Source organism: Schistocerca piceifrons, chromosome 1 (assembly GCF_021461385.2).
Source record: "Schistocerca piceifrons isolate TAMUIC-IGC-003096 chromosome 1, iqSchPice1.1, whole genome shotgun sequence".
NCBI classification, from domain to species: Eukaryota; Metazoa; Arthropoda; class Insecta; order Orthoptera; family Acrididae; genus Schistocerca; species Schistocerca piceifrons.
In genome coordinates, this window is record NC_060138.1 from 1196306388 (window position 1) to 1196314764 (window position 8377).

The 8377-nt window shown below is 47.6% G+C and overlaps 1 non-coding gene across 1 annotated transcript; it reads left to right on the forward strand.

Moving 5' to 3' along the window:
* Positions 1 to 306: 306 nt before the first annotated feature.
* Trnap-cgg lies at positions 307 to 381 on the forward strand. The gene has a single exon. It is a non-coding gene; the product is annotated as a tRNA-Pro (tRNA).
* Positions 382 to 8377: the final 7996 nt, after the last annotated feature.

Sequence of the window (8377 nt, forward strand, 5' to 3'; positions counted from 1 at the left end):
ATTAAAACTGTGTGCCCGACCGAGACTCGAACTCGGGACCTTTGCCTTTCGCGGGCAAGTGCTCTACCAACTGAGCTACCGAAGCACGACTCACGCTGGGTACTCACAGCTTTACTTCTGCCTGTACCTCGTCTCCTACCTTCCAGACTTTACAGAAGCTCTCCTGCGAACCTTGCAGAACTAGCACTCCTCCTTTCTTTCAGGAGTGCTAGTTCTGCAAGGTTCGCAGGAGAGCTTCTGTAAAGTCTGGAAGGTAGGAGACGAGGTACTGGCAGAAGTAAAGCTGTGAGTACCGAGCGTGAGTCGTGCTTCGGTAGCTCAGTTGGTAGAGCACTTGCCCGCGGAAGGCAAAGGTCCCGAGTTCGAGTCTCGGTCGGGCACACAGTTTTAATCTGCCAGGAAGTTTCATATCAGCACACACTCCGCTGCAGAGTGAAAATCTCATTCTGGAAAGATTTAAAGTTCCTTAATTGGAGGTCACCAATTATGTAGGCGACTTGCCTACAACAAATAATTGCATAGCGTCCGGTATAATGAGTTAACGAGAAACTATTTATTCGCAAAAACTCACAATGAGAAGAAACTAAAAAAAAAAGAAACAACAGAGAAGTAACAAAAACTAGGAGACTCCGTAGTCTTACGGCAAAGATAAAAAACAACACATGACCAAAAAAAACTCTCGCGCACTTTTGATGTCACTTTGCACCAGACATGAAAAATATTACTGCCACAAGGTGTTAAGGAAATCGACATGCACTCCTTGACAGTGAAATCCTTGTCAAACAGCGGCCATTGGGATATTATCTCTGTGCGAGCAATCGGATTTCCGGGCAGGGACGTACATGATATGGATCTCAATAACCTTTATAAAGTGTTCTGGTACTTGGCGCGGCGGGTTGGAATATTTACCACAATTGGCTGTTGGAGAGCTCCAACAGTGAACTATGTAATTTTACAGTCTTCTCAGTCTGTCACAATTAACTCCATGCAAACTTAAAAAAGCGTTTTTGCAAACGACAACATCTTCTCCTGTTACCCGCATTTTGTACGTAAATGTTGAAAGGAGTATACAGGGCACATTTGTATGTGGCACCCGAATGTGATTTTATAAACGATGTATGTCTTGGATAGGCTTTATATCGCTGACTGTGTAAGACCGCAGACCCTGAGATACTGCTTCTGGCTTGAGATTATTATAATGCTGAATAAGAGAGCGCTACTTTTTTTTTAATCTCGTTTTGTTCGTTTTCGTTCGTTGCATTTGCTCGGGGCGGACGTCGTAAGACATCCGCTTAAGTTCCTTGTTGATCGATTAACTCGGTTTTTTTTTAATTACAGAGGGCTGCTAACCCTCTGAGCGAACACGCTGAGCTACCGTGCCGGCTGGCGCTGGGCGCACAGACGTGAATAGCTGTCTGTGAGCGAAAGACGATGGAGTAGGCAGTTTTTGTGGTGTTCTGTGTGAAGCCACCAAGTGTTAGATTAATTTAGGTATGTCAGTATTGTTGAACTTTGCTCCCCAAATAGCAAAACTCATTTCTGCTTTAAGCGTCTATTTTCCTAATCTAATACCTTCAGCATCACCCGATTTAATTCGACTACATTCCATTATCCTCGTTTTGCTTTTGTTGATGTTAGTCTTATATCCTCCTTTCAAGACACTGTCCATTACGTTCAACTGCTCTTCCAAGTCCTTTGCTGTCTCTGACAGAATTACAATGTCATCGGTGAACCTCAAAATTTTTATTTCTTCTCCATGGGTTTTAATACCTACTCCGAACCTTTCTTTTGTTTCCTTCACTGCTTCATCAATAGATAGATTGAATAGCATCGGGGAGAGGCTACAACCCTGTCTCACTCCCTTGCAGCTGTGACTTATTAAACTGATAGTTCTGTAATTTTCACACCTGTCAACACCTGCTTTCTTTGGGATTTGAATTATTATATTCTTCATGAAGCCTGAGGGAATTTCACCTGTCTCATACATCTTGCTCACAAGATGGTAGAGTTTTGTGAGGACTGGCTCTCCCAAGGCTGTCAGTAGTTCTAATGGAATGTTGTATCTATTGATCGATTTTCACACTATTTTTTTTTTTTCTTCTCCAATAATACTCCGTTGCAATTTGGCGTCATACTGACCAGTGGTGTTATTTCTGCAGCGTTTTGAAAGTTTAACTTTAATTATAGTCAGAAGTCATGGAGACGCTCTAACTTTTCTATTTAGTCTTTTCTCTCTCTTTTGTTTCAGATTCTGAAAGAGTAAGGACAGGACCTAGACTACGAAAAGACTCAGTACTACTAAACGTCCAAAAATTGTGGAGCTTGGATGCAGTCTGCTCAGAACGCACTTGCCCGTATTAATCATCCACTACACCGTAGGTGTGCGGCTTGGTGGTGCTCATTGTGGGAACACGACACGTCAGTTGTTCCCCAGTTAAACGACCGCTGTTGACAGCGCGCCAGGCGCCTGTCGTGGCAACAAGATGCTAAGCTGCTGCCGGCCCTCAACAACCTCACATAAGAAAGGCTTCCGGTGGAGGCCCTGACAGACAGTGCAGGGGCACTTACTATGCACGGGACGCGGCTCATAACCTGCCGCGGTCCGCGACGACCATTATATTCAAATGAGCCCCAACAGGTTACGGGGACAGCAGCGGCGCGTGCTAATCCCCCCCCTGCCCTCCCCGCTCACTGCCCCCCTCCCCACTCCACAATCTCTGGGGACTTCCCCGCCACGCTCGCGCACTCCGCCGGGACTTCCCCGGCGGACGGCGGACGTTTTATTCTCACCGCGACGCGACGCGGTGCGGCGTCGCCAGATAGATTGCGGCGGGCGTGCCATTGTCTTCCGGCGTCGCGTTCGATCGCGCCGCCTAATACCGCGGGCGGCGTCGGCGTCGCTTTATTTGCTCGCCGGCAGTAAATAGCCGCGTCGTCCGTAATGGACAGCCGGTCGATGCCCCACGCCGGCTCCTGAGCGCGTCACGCCTCGCGCAGCCAGAGGCGGCCGGCCGTTTCTTCTCGGACCTCTGCCTCCCTGTCAGCGCCGGCGACGGATCATGACAGGCACTCGGGAGGGAGGGGGGGATCTGTTGCCAGCGAGGAGGTGGACAGCGAAACGCCAGTGGTTAGCATCTGCGCACGTCCAGTGTCGATGTACTGCTTCCGAGCGACGTAACAATGCCTGGTTTGCACCTTCCTGACAGGACAATGCCGCGTGATATCAAGTAGAGACTCCAGATGGTACACGTTGAAACAATCGACGATTTTTTGCAGTTTCTGACAGAGTATGGTCCATACCCAGTGAGCGGTGGCTGGCCAGTGCTATGTGCTGTATTAAACTGTTGTGTACATAACCCCGCGTAGTCAGCGCGCACACAACTTTCCCACTAGAGCGCGCCCCGCTAAGCACAACAGCGCAGGCGCAGCGCTCGTCCGTCTCCGCACTACGAGATGGCGCTGCCATAGAGACGGACCAAATTCTGCTTCCGCCGATCCGCGTATTAATATTAACGCAGCCAATGAGATTGCTGCTAATATCGAACCTTTTCTCTTAGCAGATCACACTCGCGCAGTATTACATGAACGCGCGAGGTATTATAGCGAGTGTACAGACCTCCGATTAGTCAGTCCGCATTTGTCTACAACAGTCTGTACGAGTCTGCATTAGTCTGTACCAGTCTGTACGTGTTCTACATTTGTCTGTACCAGTCTATAGTCAAGTTTCAGTCTGCGCCTAATAAGATTACCATATTCCTGTATATAGCCATGAAGATAAATATATAGACACTTTTGTCAAGCATCAGAGATATATGTGAGAATAAGATTAACGTACCAATACCAAAGGAACTTCAGACTGTCAATTGTAAATAGCATCCAGAACCAAGTTAAGTAATTTTTATGCTTGTTATTATTTTAATAAAAATATGTGAAAATTAATCAAGTTCTGTTTAAAGTTGGTCACCGTCAATCTGCTACTCTAAGCGTGCAAGTGGCATTTCTATCGTCTGACCTAAGGGCAGAAGATAAACACGCCGCGGTAAGACCACGAGACATATTGCTGACATGCGCCTACTTCATTAGAGCGACAAGTCAAATAATCTGATGGTGTGTGTGCCGCAGGTCTTACAGTACCCACACCACATAAACCTTCGTTGCGATTCTGTGTTTAGTGTCCGCCCCGGTAGCTGAGTGGTCAGCGTGACAGACTGTCAATCCTAAGGGCCCAGGTTCGATTCCCGGCTGGGTCGGAAATTTTCTCCGCTCAGGGACTGGGTGTTGTGTTGTCCTAATCATCATCATTTCATCCCCATCGACGCGCAGGTCGCCGAAGTGGCGTCAAATCGAAAGACCTGCACCAGGCAAACGGTCTACCCGACGGGAGGCCCTAGCCACACGATATTTCCATTTCTGTGTTTAGTCTCCGGCGATTATGCTGTTATGCTGTTTGAGCCGTGGTGATATTGGCTGTTTTGAAGAGCGCGCCGCAGCGTGTAGTGTAAAGCAGTTGCCTTCCGTTTCTGGCGGTGGCGCCGCTGTGGTAATCGCAGCTTTGGTGTCTCCCTCTGGTGGGAAAGGGGGAAAAGTTGCCTGTTCACGTGCATTTAAGGCCGGTATTACACTATCAAATTTCTTTGTCAAATATCTTTCTCAAAAATCGTTGTCAAAGATATTTGATGGTGTAATAGGAACTTTGCCAAATGTCGTCCAATATTTGATCATATCTAGGGCCTCGCTGTAGATTTAATCGAAGTAATCGCTTGTCTTCTGTTCACTGCAACGTGAAATGTTACCACATGGAGCGCTAGCATCGCTGTAGCGTTCTGTCGTCTGTAGTGTTTTTATAAACATTGGCGGTAAATACAATAGGTGTGTGCTGACAACTACAAAATTAATAGAGATGTATGAAGCTGATGGGGCGATTTACAACGTGAGGCACCCTGAATACAAAAATAGATTAAGAAGATTGGAGACCTGACCTAACCTAACCTAACGTAACCTAACGTAACCCTCTCCTGTAACAAGGAATCGGAGTGTTACAGTGAGCCTGTCTTCTGAAGATGTAGCAGTTCTTAACTGAATATTGTGCTTTGTGATATGAGGATACACTTCACTGAGCACATACAGAAATGTATGCTCATCCATTCTTAAGTAATTGATGTACGACTTGACGTCTTCCACTGTAAGCTCACGCAGCAAGTTCTGTTGAATGCTTTTATGGTGCCGTCGTAAAACCCACGGCTTCACCCAGATTAGATTAGTTTTACGTTCCATAGATCCGTGCTGAGGAGATCCTCGTGGATGTGGAACATGTCGATTTTTTTTAAGCTGAAATAACAATACTAATAGTATGAATAAATACAATACATCATTTGTTTCTATTAAAAATTTCGTCAGTGGAGTAGAAAGAGTTGGCCACTAGTAAGTCTTTCAGGCTCCTTAATTTGTAACTAAATTTTTTATGTTTGCTGGCAAATTATTTAAGATGAGTGTTCCTGAGTAGTGGACCCATTTTTGAACTAAAGTAAGTGCTTTTAAGTCCTTGTGCAGATCACTTTTGTTCGTGGTATTGTATGTATGAACTGAGTTGTTTGTTGGAAAAAGACAAATTTCATTAAGGAGTAAATATACTGAGAGGCAGTAGTTAGTATACCCAGTTCTTTGAAGAGGTTTCTGCAGGACGTCCGTGAATTTACTCCACAAATAATACGTATTATACGCTTTTGGACTGTGAAAACTTTTGTTGGACTCAAAGAGTTACCCCAAAATATTATACCATATGACATTATGGAATGAAAGTAGACAAAGTATGCAAAATTTTTCATTTTTATGTTGTCTATGTCTGTTAACACTCGAATTGCAAATACAGATTTGTTAAAGCGTTTCTGCAGTTCTGTGGTGTGCTCCTCCCAACTGAATTTATTATCAAGTTGTAATCCCAGGAATTTAAGACCGTCAACCTCGTATGTATGGTTCCTTTTTTTCCCCCACCTCTTTTCCGCATGTGCACACAATGCAATTGCGGTACGTGCAACTGCTGAGGTTAATAACAAGTTGTTGTCAGCCATCTTGAACTTCGACGAAAAATTTGATGACAGTGTAATACCCCTTCTAGCGCTACGTCAAAGATCTTTGTCAAATGTATTTGACGGAATATTTGATCACATCTTTGATGAAATCTTTGACAAAGAAATTTGATAAATACCGGCCTAAGGGGCACTATGAGCTCGGGAGGAAGGCAGTCTGTCAGCAGTTGGTCAATCGGAATGAGGCTAGGTCAGTCTCACGTCACCAGTTGCTGGCCTGTCTCTCGTTCGCATTTGTGCGGCAGTTAGTGCCTGTCTGTCGTCGGAGTGCGAGTATGTCTATCGTTTGGCTCAAACTTTAAGCCAGAAAATGACAGTCTTGCCACTCCGCCAGTAACGGAACTCAGCTAGTGGTCGCCCGGTCGGGGTGAGTTCCTGCATCTGAGTTGGTTGGTCGGTCGCTCACTGAGACACGAGATGACTTGTCCATGTTGAGCGTCGGCGCATGTGAGGTCCCCACATGAGTCCAATGGGCCGCGCCGTATAAAAAGGGGTAGTGGCTTCGCGGTTCACACCAAAACCCAGGCGATCATTGTAGGCAAAACCACCCCTTCCTTCCGCCTCCTTGATTTCTATCTCACCATCTATGGCCGCCCTATCGCCCTCACTCCCACCCTTAAGTACCTTGGCGTCACCCTCCACCATCGCTTCTCCTGGACTCCCCACCTCCGGACAATCCAAGCCAAGGCACGCTCCCGACTCAGTCTCCTCAAGCTCCTCTCTGGCCGTACGTGGGGTCTGGACCCTTCCACCATCCTCCACACCTATAAATCCCTCATCCGCCCTATCCTTTGTTATGCCCATCTGGCTTGGATCTCTGCCCCCCCCCCTATCTTTTATAAATCCCTCCAAATCCTTGAACGTCATGCTCTCCGCCTCGCCTATCGCATCCGTCTCTCCACCCCCACGCGGATCCTGTACGATCTCATCCCCTTCCTCCTTTTCCTTGAAAGGATACTGATCCTGTTCCTCCCGTAAACTCAATCCTCCTCACCCGCTCGTCTCCCCGATCCTCTCCCACCCCCGCCCGCTGCTGCTCCTGTATACCCACGTCCCACCCGGTCTCCATCTCTCAACCCTCCTTACCCTCTCCCAAGGTGGCTTCCACCAGCTCCCCCTCCCTGATGATGTCCTCCTCCCCTCCATCTACCCCTCCTATCAACTTTGATCCTCCACCCACTTCCTGTGTCCTTTCCTTTAGGCACCCTCCCTCCCTTCTCTTCCCTTCCCTTCTCTTTCCTTTTCCCCCGTCCCGTCCCTCCACCCCTCTTCCCCCGGGCTTCCCCTCCCCCTTCCTCCCCTGCCCGTGGCATCTCTGCTCCCCCCTCTCGCTCTCCCACTCCCCTTCCTCCTCCTCCTCTCTTGGCAGGTCCCCGAACTCGCACACGCACAGTGAACATTCGCGCGCCGTAGGTCATCGCCATTAGTGTCTCATGTGTGTGCCTTCGTTTGTGTTTAGTGTTTGTTCGCCGAAACGCCGCCACTGTTCACGTGTACCATCGCCATCATCCCTATTTTGAGCGCCGTGTCCACTAGTGTCAGTGATGTTTTCTCGTCAGGCGTGAACGGCTCCGTGTTTTTTGTTTTTTGGTGTCTACATTGTTTTGCCCGCCATTTTGATTGTACTCTCTGTGTCCTCTCTATTTATTACTTATTGTAAATCTCAAGGCTGAACAGCGGCGTACTCAGCTGCTGACAGCCCGCCTTGTGTAAGGTGATAAAAATCACAATAAAGAAAAAAAAATCGCGGTTCACACGAGAGCAAAAGGAGTGAAACCACATCAGGCTGGACGGGGCGGGCTGCCACGCCGTGAGACGGGAGATCGGCGCGCCTTCCTGCGCCCGTTGAAGCGGCTGCCAGCGGACGGTTGGGGAGAGCGTTGGGGGTGCTGCGCCAGGTCTTCGCCAGAAATCGCGGTTTATTAGAAGTTAAGTGATTGGAGATCTGTTGTTTCATTTACTTGTTAAATTCTACTTGTTTTCTTGGTGAGGTCACCAGCCGCTTTGTTTTGGGGTCGTCCCACCATTCTTCTCCGTTTGCCCACCCGCGGGAAGGTGGTTATTTGTGAATTGGGTGGTCCGTTTTTCCCTTGTTGAGTTGGGGAGGGTTAGAGCAATCTGCGGTTCGGGTTGTTCAGTACTCCCCCTGTCAATCTGCCATACGTTAATAGCTGCCTCTGTCATGTTTGTCGGATTCGGTGTTAACGAATTTATAGAAATAAGGTAAAGGCCGAATTCCTGAAATATGTCTTTATCTAGCCTATCATCTTGCGAGGCCGTATATGTGTAAT